This window comes from Eublepharis macularius, chromosome 5 (assembly GCF_028583425.1).
Source record: "Eublepharis macularius isolate TG4126 chromosome 5, MPM_Emac_v1.0, whole genome shotgun sequence".
NCBI classification, from domain to species: domain Eukaryota; kingdom Metazoa; phylum Chordata; class Lepidosauria; order Squamata; family Eublepharidae; genus Eublepharis; species Eublepharis macularius.
The window spans coordinates 168,637,185-168,653,135 of NC_072794.1; the positions used below are offsets into that span (position 1 = coordinate 168,637,185).

At 47.0% G+C, this 15,951-nt stretch overlaps 1 protein-coding gene across 2 annotated transcripts in view; it reads right to left on the bottom strand.

The window, feature by feature from the left end:
* Positions 1–1,061: 1,061 nt before the first annotated feature.
* Positions 1,062–15,951, bottom strand: part of LOC129330918 (serine/threonine-protein kinase 35-like) — a 28,171-nt gene continuing 13,281 nt past the window's right edge. The window contains exons 1-2 of one of the 2 annotated variants that reach the window (XR_008597086.1): positions 14,475–14,556; positions 1,062–6,947 (exon numbers count right to left, since the gene is read on the bottom strand). The gene's annotated coding sequence lies outside the window, so the exon portion shown is untranslated. Of the gene's footprint in view, positions 6,948–14,474; positions 14,557–15,951 lie in introns of those variants that run through there. The other variant, XM_054981193.1, reaches the window with a different exon arrangement.

The window sequence follows — 15,951 nt, forward strand, 5'->3', positions numbered from 1 at the left end:
AGCTGGTTACTGCAAGGACACCCACGTGCAGGGCGTGAAGGCAGCCGGCTCTGCTGTTCCGAGGAGATACGGCCCCCTTTAACCAATTCTATCGGTTCATTTCCTTGAGCGCATTAAGTGGCCTTCGGATGCTGACCATGTCAGATTCAACCACAACTTTCTCTGCTCTGTCAGTCCGTGAACTGATTCTTGCTCTCGCGGGTGCTGCTTTCTGGCTATGCCCTTGGGAGTCCACCTCTTCCACCAGCCAACCTCTCGTTCTGTTTTCTCAGACCAATCAAAATCAGTTCTAAGAACAGGACATAGAATTTGCCTTTCATGTGTAAGAGCCCAACCATGAGGGATGTCTGCCCCTGCCTGCAAATCTGTTTAAATTGCACAGAGTGAGCGAATTTGCAAGCGGGGGGGGGGGGGAAGGATTCTTTACTTTGCTTTACTTATTCTGCACACCTGACTTTGGCCAATGGGGAGGGGGAAGGACCGAAGCAGGCTGTCAAAGCTCTAACCCCAAACTGTATTCAGTCACCAAGAGTCCGCCGCCCTCTCACACGTACCAGTAAGGCGAACATTAAGAGAGCTTAGTGTGGTGTAGTGTTGGACTAGAATCCGGGGGACCCAGGTTTGAATCCCCATTTTGCCATGGAAGCTTGCTGGGTGATTGTGAGCCAGTCACAAACACTCAGCCTAACCTACTTTGCAAGGTTGTTGTGTGGATAAAAGGAGGCAGAGAGAACAATGTTAAGTCGCTTTGGTTTTCCAACGGGGAGAAAGTTGGAAGTAAATAGATACACTATAAAACCTCAAGGGAGCTGACAACGTTGCAACTCAGGGAGCTGTTTTAACTCGACAGCCCTCAAGAACTGCTGCACATCTACCTTAACACCACCTCAATGGCCCTTCCAATGCTAGACATCCTTGTCCAGAAAAGAAACCAACGTGGATCACTTCCTTAGCCCCCGGTGGTCAACTGCACAGATCCCTGAACTGGGTGCTGGCCCAAAACGCACCCCCCCCTCCCCGCAGGCCCAACCGGAGTCAAAGACACAGGCACAGACGCTGCGTTTCCAAAACTGGGTATGGCTTTTCAACCCCATCCACTAGCTTTATTCACACAAACATTTCTTTAATTTACAAAGCTGCTGCCATTCATACACAATCAGGGTTTTCCACAGTGTTCAAGGAACTTAAATACAATGTCACACACCAACCCAAATAAACCAAACAGTTTAAAAAAAAAAAAAAACATATAAAGTTGTTCACACACAGGTCCCACGAAGATCACCAGCTTCTGTGCAAAGAAAAGGAGAGCTTCAAGAGTAACAGTGGAAACTTACTGTGGTCTGGAGCCTGGGCTTAAGCCTTTTCCTCACTGTGGTGTGTTTTGTAGGATCCAATCAGGCCTCCCTCCACCAGCAAGCTGGGCCTGAAGAGCCACTGGACCAAATGGAGCAGAGGAAGTTTGGGAAACCAGTTGGAAGTTTGAGACCAATTCTTACTGCATCTGCGCTGTACCCCGTCAGACTGCAGGCGAGAGTTCACAAGGGTCCTAGACATCCCCTCTCCATACACAGCGTTGGATCTTTAGAATCCAACCTGTTGGAGACTAGATGTCAGGGAGGACTGTAGGCTTGCCTTCTTCCTAATAGGCGGAGTTTCAGTTTACAAGGATTTCTTTTAAAGAGGGTCTTTCAATCATAGGAACTTTACCGCTTGCCTCATTTTCCAGACACAGTATAACTACCCTGGGTGCGAACTAGGCCTTTAACTGCTCTTTCTACTTTGCCATCTCTTGAAAACAGACCCGATGTTCGCAAGCATCGCCTGCCTCGAGAGTGGCGGCGATGGGGCTTTCCCCTCTTGCTTATCAAGCACTGGCATTTCACGAATTAACGGCTGGCACAAAAGCAACCCAGGCAGTCATTCCAGACAGCTTTTAGCAACGTTTCAACATTTGCTGTTAATTATAGCCAGCTGAAAGCTGCCGCTTGCATCAGAACGCTGAGATCAATATAAACACTGAGGAAGTGGTCCAAGCAGCGCCGACTGTGCTGGGCGTTCAAGGGGAAGAAGCCAGCTCTGAGAAGCTTGGGAAGAAGTTGTGCCCCCTGCAGGAGAATGAGAAAGGCCAGTTTGCTAACAGGCCGGATGATCACCCTTGATGCCCGGCGGTAGAGGAGCAAGTGTCTTTCCACAAAGAGGAGAACAACGGTTCTGTCCCTTCGCCCTCTTGGAGAGAAGACTGGCTAGAAGCAGCGTATTTATCAAAAGAAGAAATCAAAGATTTTTTAAACCCTCCATTGTGACTTATGATGTTGCCCAAGCAACAGTGTAATTCGGAAGGCTTAAACCCAGACCAGAGAACTGCATACATGTACAGAACAAGTACAAGGAATTCACAGAGATAGTGTTTTCTCTCTCAGACACACTTTTCTTTTTTTGGGGGGGGGGAACTTTATTGCTTCACAAAGGCTCTAGCAGTGTTTAGAGACATCTGATATGTGCAGAGCTGGATCCCGAGGGATCCAAACTGTTAAGAAGAAAGGAAGACGGTGGCCAGCTATTGGTGGCACCTCAGTCCTTAACACACAGCAGCAGGAGGACAAAGAGAACCAGAGGGGTGCGCTAGCGAGGGCCGAATCCATTTCTGCATCTCGTCCCTTGAAGGGGAAACACAAGGGCTGAGTGGGAGGCTGATGGTGGAAGCAAAGGGGCAGGTGCTCCCGGAAGGATGGCGAAATGGCGTTGCAATGCCCTACCTGGTTACTTCCTCTGCCTTCAAGCAGGTGGTCTTGGTGGCAGGGGAATGAACTCAGTTTGGGCGTCAAGGGTAAGTGGAGACTGATGGGAGAAGACATGCCACGTGCAGCCAGCCAAAGCAGGTGCTTCTGCGAATAAGTGCTCGATCCTGCCCCAACGCACCAGTTGTTGCTCCTCCAGGCCCCCCCCCCCAAAGAATCCTCGTCCCTAATCCGCACCAGAGAACTGTGACAGCAGCTACCAGCCAATCAGTGCTTGATGGGACAGCTCACTATGGAGTCCGCAATAAATCTCAAGACAGCTAGCAAGGCATGAAACTTTCTGGAGAGCGAAGTGTTTGCTTGCTCCCTTTTTTGAAAACTGAGCCATCAGGCCAAGAAAAGGGCCATGCTATGGCTCTGTCAACCTTAAGCACTGCACCCAAGAAGCACATACAACACCACAGTCCTTAGGCGGTGCTTTGTGGCTGCAGCACTCCTTCGAAGTTAGCTCACCTGATCGCCCGAGGAGAGGAAATTTATCTGCAGACGCTCAGATGAGTTGCCCTTTTCAGTGAGGAGAGATGCAGGGCTCACAGCACCTGGCGCAGACCTGCACATGCTCTCTATCACCCTCACAAGTGATCCCAAGGTTAGAAAGGAGGTAAGAGTCCTGTATGCCAGTTCTAGGCGTCATGAAAACCATGTACGGGGTAGGCTGCCTCCCCTTTAAGAGCTCTAGAAGAGACAGCATTGGGGGTGGCAGGCCTGTAAGTGAAGTCTAAAGCAGTTCTGTGCTGGAACCTACTGTACATGTGCAGACAGATCTTGGTAGAAGATACATGCCAAATGCTGCCCAAGTTTTGTTGTCTGGTTGTCTCAACCCTGCCATGCAAGCCAGGAATTCACGCTAGGGAAGAGAGTAATGTTTGGGGGGCTTTGGAATAAGCTGCAGCAGTGTGTCAGATTAACCTACGTTCCCTCTGCTATTCCCTATACCCATTGTGAAAAGAAGTCTGGCAAGCCCCAGCTCCCACTGCCAACTGGAAATAAAAAGTCAGAAATCTCACAAGCAATAAAAGAGAACCACATCAGTTGGTCAAAAAAACCCCGTGCCACAGAATTTCTTAGTAACCAGCAATCCATTTCCACTCAAAAATCCATCTAAGCTAAAGAGGTCTCCCCCACAACCCCTATCAAAGGGGCAGGTAAGAGGAATATAAACACAAGTTGTGGTAGCTGGAACCTACAGGACACTAAGAATCTCAGTCCAAAATAATTCATTGCTGCCTGTAGCACAAAAGAATCTCACACATATACAACTGAAGAAGAGAGACACCAGCCAGATATAAGAGAAGCCAGACAGGCAGAAAAGGACTGTAGACAAGCACCTCCTTGGAAACAAGAGTTGACACTCATACAAAGAGGTCGCACTGCTTCCACTTAGACGCCAGTGTGCAAACTGAATACGGCAAGCAGCTAAAAGAGAAGGCAAGAGAACAGAGGACAAAGAATGGATCTGGAGCCACGCTGGAATGAAACCGAAATAAAATCAAAAGACTCCTTCCCCGGCCAAATGCTGCTCTGGAAGGAGTCCTGCAAGCCCCACAATAAGGCACTCTGGTCTCACTACCGCAACCCAAACTGCAGCACAAAACACGAGAGGGGAACGACTTCAAAGTCACAGATGCACCAAGGTAGCTTGGATGGGCTTAGCATTTACGGGTTTTTTTTTTTTTGCTTCTATCAGGGATTGGCTCCTACATCCATACTAAACAGAATGATCTTATCTTACCCACACCCCCTAAGTGTAATATGCAAAAACAGTGATGTTGTGAAAGTCTCTGAAAGCATTAAGAGCAAACGTGTTCCAGTAAAGGAAGAGGAAAGGATGCGATTCATGGCAGTCCAAAAAAATTTGGCAGTTCAGTGCTCTTCCGATGGCTGACCAAACTACCGACCCTCTGCTGTGGCCTGATGGAATTGCTAGCCGCGGTCAGTTTGGTGTCTGCTATCTCAGAAACGGCCCCGAACCCTTGAAACGGAGCACCACAAAACTTCCTTCCATACCTGGCTGTGTTGTAACCAGCAAAAAGTAAAGCGCCGCTATTTTTTGAAGTCATCGGGCAATGGTTTCAAACTGCTAATCCAGTGAATTGGCGAACTCGAAGCAACTTTGACACGAACCTGCTTGGAAGATCTCGACCAACCCACCCCCCTCCTAGTCGAGGTGGTTACCGACTTCAGCCATGAATGTGCCGACATGAAATAGGACACACAGCAATAGCTGGCTGGATGTTATTCCTGGGTGGGAAGAGGATCAAAGCTGTGGAGATTGCTGGAAGTTTCTTGTCATCTGAGATAAATCATTCACATCGGAGAAAAGATCTGGCCACGAGACAAACCACAGCCTATGCTTAAACTTTATGCAGCTCCAGGCTTCCTATTTATTAAGCGACGAAGACTGTCCACTCCCCTTGCTGCTCTCTCTAGGCTTGTAATCCATATCCAACAGTAATGATGCTATGCAGGTGAGGATGGGGGGTGGGGAGAGGAGAGAAGGCGGCCACGATCTGAGAAAATCCAGGCAAGATTCCCAGAACCAGGAGGGCTTGCCTGGCAAATCACAGGGAAGTCTTCCAAGCCTCTAACAGGCACCCTGGGAAGAATCTGCTGAGGCTGCCATTGACAGTCCTAGGAAGCAGCGGGAAGCAAGGAGCAGAATGAGGGACACAAAAGCAGACTTCCCAGAGCTGCAAAACACACACTGGCCTCTGTGCATCCTCAAGCGCTGGCTCCATTCAGCAGCTGCACTCCCCCTCAGCAGGGCACTTCCCTACCTCGGAGCATGAAGGTACGCAGCAGGAGCACCAACCTGACTTAGTGGAACGGCACGGCTGGATCTAGCCATTTCCTTTGCTTCCCTGGACCTGGACAGCGCAAGAAATGAGTAGCAGCAGCCCTGCAATAGGGACGGATCCCACAGGTTTGTTCCTGGATCCCAAGGAAAGCACCACTGCCACTGGAAGAGATCTGTGGGGTCAAGCCCGCAGTGCCTAATAAAGCCGACTGATGATAAGCACCAATACCTTTCCGGGGGCAACTGGTGAAAAAACCCACTTAGCTTGGAAGAAGTCCCCAAGAATCTTCTCCGAGACAGAAACCACCAGGATAGGCTGACCACGGAGATGACCGGAGGATAGTTAGCCAATTTGGAAGTAGACAGAGCAGCGATAAGAGTGTTTCAAAGAGGGAGTGTCTAACAAGAGAAGCAGGTATCTGCCAGTACACACAAGAAGTCTCAAGAGCAAGGCGAGAACAGCGCCATACATCCTCGTTTACGGAGAGGCAGGTCAAGGAATGATCTGCCAAAAGAACCTGGAAAGCAGGTTGCCAGTTAAATCAGCCAACATGGACAAAGAAGACCTATACTAAGAGGCGGGAAGGTTCAGTGACCAAGCTACATAACCAAGCGAACCACCCACCCTCTGCAAGGCTAATCTTTGAGCGGGCAGACGAGTCCCCAGTAGCCAGAAAAACTACCACACATGAACACCCACTCGACTCCTTCCAAATGCCACGTGATGTTCTTAACCTCCGAAATTTGGCACACAGTAATTTAGGTCTCTCTCATGGTTGCTATACAGCTTCGAATTTTTTTGGGGGGGCCCTCTCTGGCCAGACTTCCTGCTGCTGAATCACGCCCTTTGAAACGGGATCGGAAGAACAGAGTTTTTCTTTCTTGGACAACTCTCCTATTAGCTTTTGTTTCCCTAGTGTACAGTGGGAGAAGTGGCCGTCAGAGGAGACGATCAGTGTTTTGCCAGAGGACATCCCCGCCGAACTTTTCCCCTGCAATACAGCATTACGATCACATCTCTTACGCATCCTGGACCAGAATTTCAGTACTTAGCAGCAGCGGGGAAAATGCTTTGTGGGTTTTTTTGTTAGGAAGAGGAATTCTCCAGAAAAACCTGCACAGAATTAGCTGATCAGCAAAACTGAGGGGGCACAGGGGAGGGGGAAGGTAAAAATTAATTTTTTTTAAAAAGCTTTAATAGTTTCATCATGACATAGTTCCCTGCTCTCATGTGACTTGGAAAAGGCTCTTCTGAACTTCATGTTGCCAAAGATCTTGCTTTGCCTCGGACCGTCCTCAACTTTCTTCTGTGCACGTAAGTCATGAAGGTTGTAGGTCCCTGGTAAGAAATCCTGGAAGAAAGAAAAATAAAATATTGACTCTTGCAGGGCTCAAAACTTTCTCCCAATTTAGCAACTAATCTGAATACAGAACAACGGAACTCCCCAACAACATGATTCTGTTCTTAACATGTAATATTTCAATACGCTGAAATCTAGATTTAACTTTTTGCTGCCAAAAAGACAAAAAGAGTTTTCACATTGTCAGAAAGAAACCTATTTCTTGCCTGCAATCTTTTACGTAGTCTCACTTAACCGGACTCACGTCGCCATTTGCCAAACTTTGTTCACCTACTTTTTAATGCTCAAATTTTGGGCTCTTCACTTTTAGCTTGTCCCATCTGTTTGACTCTTTTAGACATGATTTTTAGGCAGCTATACTAGCTAGCTCAGCTTTGATCCCTGGCGAATTATATTTGTGTTTTCACTTATCCAAATCCTTTCAGTGACAGTCTTTATTATAGTTTCTGATGGGTAGCTGTGTCGGTCTGTAATAAAAGAGCAAGATTCCTTTCCTCAGATATAAGGTCGCTTTGACTCTTGAACGCTCATACCCTGGAGATCTAGTTGGTCTTTAAGGTGCTACTGGACCCAAGTCTTTCTTATAAATGACTTCTGGTGCAGACAGACTCTGATAATAGCTTGGCACAATAGCAAATGAAGGAATAGGGAAGAGCCATGGTACAATATTTATTTTTTCACCAGTTCTCAGCAACTAACTTCTAAATAATTGCATATGCAAAATGGAGACATTTTTAAAAATCCAGTTATATTCTGGTTTATTCTTGATGAAAAGCTTTTTATATCCCGGGGATCTCCTTGCAACGATGCTCAAGCATTGCAGAGAGCAAAGGATTATGCTATAACAATTTACATTATTACGCTTTGGCTAGCTTCACGGCATATTTTATTCCTATGAGATGAGCTATAATGAACAAAACAAACTGATCACCTCTGAGGTGGTCTCTTCTTTTTTCAAAAACACTTTTCACGCCACTGTGTAGTAGGAGCACCATTCACTACTGAACGTTTTCACTCCATTTCAAGGCAGTCCTTTTGCTTCCATGATACGAGGGCAGGGCAGTTTCCCCCAAGAACTTCTACAAAGCTGCAGTCAGAACGAGCGCTGTGCAGCTCCTAAGAGTTTGCAAGCCCCCAATTCAGATCTTGATCACTTGCTCAGTAGGTGGGTAATCTTAGGCAAGAACCTATCTTCACATGTCCAACGGCCTTTGTAACCTAACATTCCCCTCCCGCCCTCCGCCTAGTGTAAAAACTTTTGCACCCCATCACGCTAGACAAAAAAGCATACTGCAACTCCGAAGGCAGCCCACACCAAGTTTCATCCTCATTTCATCTGGAGCCTCCAGATCCTCGGTGGGGATATAAGCTGGCATTAAGCCAGCGACTGGGTTCACAGCTCAAAACCATTCGGCTTGACATAATGGACCCAGGTCTCAAGGGGAGCTACCCTCCCGTGGCTCAGTTTGGGTTTTCTCTCACTTCTGCTTCCCATCTCAGTCACCAAGCTTCTTGGGATAAAACCTCCAGTGGAATGCCCAATTATCTGAAGGAAAGCTTAAGCGGGGGGAAAAACAATTGTTATGGAGTATGTGCTAATTAGCAATGGATTTTCTCAGTCTGTAATTTTCTCGTTGGGGCTTGGCACAAGTCCTTCTGAAACCGGAGCCGAGCTACAGTTAAAATTGGCCCCCGAAGAGGAGAGTTTAGCTGAGGCTGCTGCAATTAGAGCAGTGTTAAACAGAACAGGACAATCGATTTTTATAGAATCAGCTAATGCCAAGGAAGAACGCCAGCTACCATTTTTGGAAAGATGCTTGCTGGCGAGAAGAATAGGTAGCATCATTTAGAAAGTGGCACTTTTGTTTTTGACCTTTCAGTTTCTCTGTATAGGAGCGACTCCAAGTGTTAAAAGTAGAGTACGTTCTAACCTCCCGCACCCAACAACAGTGTGCTTATATACTACCCTTCTGGCTAGGTTAGTGCCACACTCAGAGCAGTGAACAAGGTCAGTGTTATTATTATCCCGACAATACAGCTGGGGAACTGGGCCTGGCTTATCCAAAGCCACCTGCAGAGTTCACGGCCGTAGTGGGAGTCGAACGTAACTAGCAGAGTGCTGATTCACAACCCAGCCACTTAACCACTACGCTACAGCAGCTATCAACCTCTCAAAACATTGGCCTTTGCTCACTGCAACCCTAGACCTGGCCTCGAGACCTCAGCCAGAATTGAGGTGTTCCAAAATCTGAACAAACACTGAAATGAGTACGCAAAAGGTTTCAACTGTTTTCTCCATGAACTGTGTCTATAAGCTACGTGTATGCCATGCGAGACTTGAGAAAGTGCATTTAGCAAGGAGGAGGAGAGTGCCCTCAAGTCATAGATGACTTATGGCGACCCCTGGTGGGGTTTTTAATGGCAAGAGACTAACAGGGGTGGTATGCCATTGCCTGCCTCTGCAACCCTTGTCTTCGATGGAGGTCTCCCATTAAATTACTAACCAAGGCAGACCCTGCTTAACTTGAGATCTGACAAGATCAGGCTCACATAGGCTACCCCAGGTAGTAAGAGCTACCCCAGAATCTTTTGCAATCCTACTGCTTTTCAACAGTTACAGAAATGACTTTTCCCTTGTACTCTGGCAAATTGAAAAGGGTACTTGTACACTTGAGTAGGAAGGGAAACGACACTTAAAGGGGTCCTTCTTTTTTAATCAAAATCCATGTCTTTCTATGGCCGCCCTAGCTCTATAACTGTATATACCAAGTTAGATGATGAGGACAAATGTTATGCAACTCTATAAAACAGTAATGATAAAGTTCACACCAGTGGAAAGGCCCAGCAATTATTATTACACAGGTTGGCAGGGTCCGCAACCCCAACTGAAGCTCAATAGAGTCCCCCAGCTACATACAGGCAACCCGTGTATATTGTCTTGCAGGGGGGGAAATATCCCAACCCCATAATCCAAGCAAAAGAATGGAGAGATGCAGTCCAGAGGAATTCAGGCAAAAGCCTCCCATCGACTGCCCAAATCCACTGTTCAGGGGCATCTGAAGGTTCACCCACTTCATATCTCTTCATTCTATCATAAGCGGTCACCCAATGACCGATTGCCTGACCAAGAGGTAGAAGCATTCATTTAGGTAAGCGGATTCTCTGTATTGCTGCATATGAAGGCCAGGCCAGAACTGTTCTTAATCATGACAGAGCGCAAGCCATAATTTGCAAAAGGAAAAGAACCACTTTTGGTAGCTGAGAATTCACTTGGTCATGGTGAGGAGGAGTGATTCCTAGTATATGCTTACATGTTTGGAGAGGAGCATTTGGGTTCTGGCATTCACAGCAACAGGCAGATTCCAAAACCTCTTTATTGATTTCGGGAACTGATAAAGTTGCCATAGGAAACAAGAATGCTATGACCGGGATGGCTCAGGCAAATCCACTTTTGTTGGAATTGGAAAGCTAATCAGGGTTGGCCACGGTTAGTACCTGGATGGGAGATGACCAAGGAAGTTCAGGATCACTGTGCAAAGGCAAGCAATGGTAAACTACCTCTGTATGTGTCTGGCCTTGAAAATCCTCTGGGGTTGTCATAAGTCGGCTGCAACTTAATGGAACCACTGTTTCTTATAATTTTATCACACCCTTCCTCCAAGGAATTTAGGGCATTATATGAGGGCCCTCCTCATTTCATCCTTGCAGCCTAACTTAGCACTGTGATCATCTTTGGGGCTCACTTTTTCTTGCCAGGGGAATCGGCCTTGTAGAGCAGCAGCCCTGAGCAAAGGGAGACCGGTGGTGGCAATCTACTGCAATCACGGCCAGGGAAAAGGAAGCTACAGTAACCCCTCCTTCTGGCAGTCCAACTTTGGTAGAACAATCCCACTTCCCCATGTTATGCAGTCCAGCTCTCACCCTTAGCCCTAGCATTATCACCAGAGTTGTGTTTTACTAACCTGTTATATTCTAACCCTCAAAGGTCAATAGCATTTTCTTTACCTGTAAATGTTATCTTACATAATGACTGCATTTGCAAGAATCTTTTTCTTGCACATAAATTTGAAAGTCAAGTAAAATATATCAGTAATGATCTGGAGAAACAGATTGCAACAGACCTGTTTAAATGATCACCACTCAGCCTGTCCCTGGGTAACACCAGCCCTGCATTAACAACGAACTCCAGGGTGTTTCAACCACACACCCCTCGCTGCCTGTCTGAGGTCAGATCCAGTTCACCGTGCATCTCTGGGGAACGTTTTGCACCCCACTCTACAGTTAATAGCAGGATAGTTCTTCGCATGATTACTTATCCCAGGATAAGCCAGAGACCTGTTGGACACAAACAAATCAGAGCTCCGCCACGGGCACAGAGCACGACTTGCGCATGCAGACGTTCCCAGGTTCAGTCATAAGCGTAGTCAAAAGTAGCAAACGCCATCAGGGAGAAGCAGACTACATGGCGATATGGGTACAATCCTTGGGTTGAATCCACTCAAAATCTTCTGCCCATGACAGGCATTTTTGTCAGTAGAACACCCTGTCCCCCCGCCCCCCGCCCCAGTAGAGATGTAAAATTTCCAGAAATTTTGAAGCCACAAGAAAATGGATTTTCTTTTCTTGGAAAAAACTGAAGCTTGGGCAAAAATGGAAATAGAAGCCAATATTTACTTTCCTATCAAACCTAAACTTCTTTTACTGACTGAACTTTAGTTAGCATACAAAATTTCTACATTTCCTGCCTCGGAAATCACCGAAATGCCTTTATATGATGTAACACCACAGTTTTCATGTGCACGTGCCAGATTCCTTGCTGTAGCGCACAGATTTTGCAAGGAACGATTACAGAAGGTATTGGAGATGTAAGAATTTTCCACGGGGCTTATGTTGTATTTGCTCATCTTAAGCTTGGGTTTTAAATTTTAAACTACTTTTGTATTTATTCCTGTAAACTCACTTGAGCCGACACATGAAGGCATGAAATAAGAGTTCCTCAAGGCCTATGTTTATTCTGAGCCTCGTTTTAAATTTATGTTTTTATATGCATTTCTGTAAACTTATTTAGGTCGATATGTGCTGGTTACAGACTGTAATAAATACTCATGATGATATTAGTATATTTATAGAATTTTAAGTATGGACTAGACCAGCTTGATCCAGCAGGGCTCTTCTTGTGTTCTAACAGGTGAAAATTATCCCATCTCGCCTATTAGCTGAAAATTTAATCAGCGCCCAACCCTGCTTTTCCATTCCAGGCTAAACAGGGCCACGTTATTCAAGCCCCAATCTGCAGGGTCCTAAAGGACACAGCCACCTGCCTTCCAAAGGTCTGAAAATCACATCACTGTGGGAGCCGGAGAAAAACACTCGGCTCTCAGACAGAAGAGTATCTTTTCTGTGAAGGCAAAACTGGCAGCTTGCTCGCAAGCAAACAAGGGGATGGTCCGGAGGCACGTCTCTCCATTACATAAGGGACAGACCTTTCTAGTACAGCTGTGCTTTTGAAAGAGATTCATTACCAGCTCAGTCTTTGGCCAGGGGGGCAGGGGGTGTCTGGAAGAGGCAGCTGGCCTTTGGAATAAACAGCCAGAGGGCAGGTCTGTCCCCTCGATGTGTTTATCATGCCTGCATTTACTCTTAGGAAGAGTCCTGCATGCGAGATTTTCCCCAGAGGGCACAGCCTGGTTATGCAACTCAGCAGCATCGTGTTAGCAGAGCATGAGCGATCGCAGATGGAGCGCACGCAGCCTGGCTTGGGGGAAGGGGGGGACAAAAAGGGAAGGACACTAGATGCCACTCCCCCCCCAAGAGAAAGTAGTCACCCAGCTACGCATTCCCTCATACCTCTGATACTCTAGAAGCAAATCAAGTGTTGATGAAAGCAGCCACTACTGGCTGGTTCAGAGATAAGAACATGCACAGAGATTTGCATCTTTTCCAAGGAAATGGATGTAAGGACATTTTATTTATTTTGCTCCCCGCACGGCAAAGGAGGAATGCTTTGCAGTGGGAAGTCAAGATCGATGCAATATTATGTCACCACATAGCAGGGGGTGTGGCTTGCCGTACAGCAAGTCCCAAGTTCAACCTCCAGTTCAAAGTTTCAGGTAGCAAGTGATGTGGAAGACTTCTGCCTGAGGACCTGGAGAACTCACTGCCAGCCGGATTACCCAGTGCTGACTATGGTGGGCCAAGGGACTGATGCAGTATAGGGGAGCTTCATGCATTTGGCGGGCTCTCCTCCTTTGGAGGTTTTTAAGCAGAGCCTCGATGGCCACCGGACAGCAATGCTGATTCTGTGAATGTAGGCAGATCGTGAGAGGGAGGGCAGGAAGGGTTACATCAGGGCTTAGTTCTCGTGGCCCCTACTTACATGCCCAGGGTAAGAGATGGCCAGGTCAATCGCAACCTTGGGGTCAGGTAGCAAATTTCCCCAAGCCAGTTTGGCTAGGGATTCTGATGGAGTTTTTCCATGTTCTGGGCATGGAGCAGGGGTCACTGTGTGCGTGGGGCGGGGAGGTATTGGGGAATTTCCTGCATTTTGCAGGGGGTTGGACTAGATGACCCTAAAGATCCCTTCCAACCCTGTGATTCTATAATTTCTGAACATACCCCACTCGATAGATACTAACCCTCCCTCACCTGCCCATGAGCCATGTAGATGCAGTATTCCCAGGGGATGTAAGGTAGTGGCAGGAGGATCCTGGATGCATTTGGTCCCGCACAAGACTCATTTTAAAAGACTAGCACTACATCTAATATAGGATGGGAAGGTGCAGGACTTTGCAGGGGATCACAGGTGAACAACTCAGGACATGCACCGTGCATGTCCCAGGTTAAAGGCATCCCCAAGAAAACGAAAGGATAAGAGGCAGCCAGATAAACCTCTCCTTAAGAACCTAAGATCAGAGATGAGTAAGGGTTAAACAGCCTGTACAGAATCAATCTACAGACTGACGGGGCCTTGAGCCACGGGGAACAGGCTACATTTTAATAAATAAACTCAGAACATCTTGGGGCAGCTCTTCTTCCTTATTTGTAACGACTTCTGATAAGCAGGCAAAAGAGACATTTTATACCAACCCTCCATTCCCCCCTCAGGCTCTTAAAGATGCGGCAAACCTGAATCACACCCCACATTAACCTCAGGCAGGAGGGACTACGTGTCTGAGTTGTGTGTATACATCTCTCACAAATGTTATCACTGCAGAGCTTCTTTGTTTGGAGTGTTCTTACGTTTTTAATTCCCCCCCCCCGGCTTGTGGCTTGAAGGGGGGGTGCATTCGATGAAAATGCTGTCCACTTAAAAGGCACAAGTGGATTAAAGGTGAAGAACGACTGACTTGGGCAGTCAAGAGCAGCGGCCCTAAACGAGCATGCTCTGTGACAAAACAGTCACTCATACAAGTTGCATAGGAGTCTTCTTTTAAAACAGCAACCACTGATAATAAAACCTGGAAGCTAAAAGGCACTGCTAGGAAACACTGCAAGTAACAAACTTATCTGAACACGTACCAAATCGGCATGCAGAAAAGAGAACAGCACAACGCTTACGCAACTTCTGGAATGTCTGCTGCACACCAAGAGAGTCCAAAAGCTTCAGGAAATCAGGAACGAAGCCTGCCAGAACCCCTTCCGGCGTAGGAGGGTTCCATCCCAGCCAATGGGGGCTGGACACAAAATCTAGTAGTAGCTTGGGGGCAGGACTGTACAACACGCAACGCTCAAGTCAAATGCAGCCCAATACCCAGATGTAGTGCTCAGGAATATCCTCGACAATTTCCTGCTCTGCTGTCCATGCAGACAACAAAACAAGGAGTGCTTATTGTGGCCCTGGACAGCCACAATGGAGCTAGAGAATAGTATTTTCAGGCACGCCACAGGTTGTGCTGGCTTGCTCTACAAAGAGGTGACACCCCACCGCAACCCATCTGTTCTCCACAGTTCTCCCCATGGACTTTGTTGTTTGCCCGTACCAGAGCAGTTTGCAGAGTCACCTTGCATGGTTCAATTTGCGCTAAAAGTCACGCTGACTCAGCACCCTGAAATATTAATATTGGCTTCAGGCATCTCATTACAGTGGGATGGAGAACCGAAGCTCTGGCCAGACACTATCCGTATTTTGTTCATCACAGCATTCAACCTCTGCCTTTTGGGCAGTTTCCTGAAAAATAACAACCCTTTTCCATGATTTCAGCCAAGTTTGGTAACTCCCTGCATCCTTAGTAACAGGTTGTTTGTATGTGAGTTTTGCAACAGCGTCAGATGTATAGGTGTGTTACAGGCAATGCCTGGAATGGAACAATAAGTGAAATCTTAGGTTCTGCAGGAAGCGGCCTTCCTAGTTTAAAATGTGGAATGTGCGGCAGATAATGAGATCGAACTTCCTGGCTGAGCACTGATGGCCTTCTGCAGAGGCAGCCTGTTACACAGCTCCTGCTTATCAAGGGGGCAGTTTTTGCTTTCTGTGATCACTGGGAAAAGGAAGCAAAACAAGACCAAACACGTTGCTTAATGCTGAAGCTACAATACGGGTTGCCTTCAACTCTCTGCAATGAATTCTTCTAGGGAGAGAACTGCTCTCCAGACAGAAATGGTTAAACTCGCATCAGAGGCACGAGAGCCCATGTTCTAGGATTGTTCTGTAAACAGCCATTTGCAATAATATGATATAGCAGGATGAAAGACAATGAGGAGACTTGCATCCACTGGTCAGGCAGGGCATCTACAATGCTGCAGTTAAATTCAGTGAGAGGAGCAGCCAGCTGCCTCCACTGAAACATGTCCTCTTATCCAGGCAAGCTTCCATTTTTGCTTGCTTCATACAAGTTTATCTTTCAGAAGGCAGGTAGGTTTCTAAACATATTGGCCAAACCAACAAGCTAATAAAGGCTGCAAGACTGGTGTATGTGTGTGTGTGTGTGTGTGTGGGGGGGGGGAGTGACGTAACACATGTAGCCACAGAACGTATCAAAAGGGCTAATGATTGTAC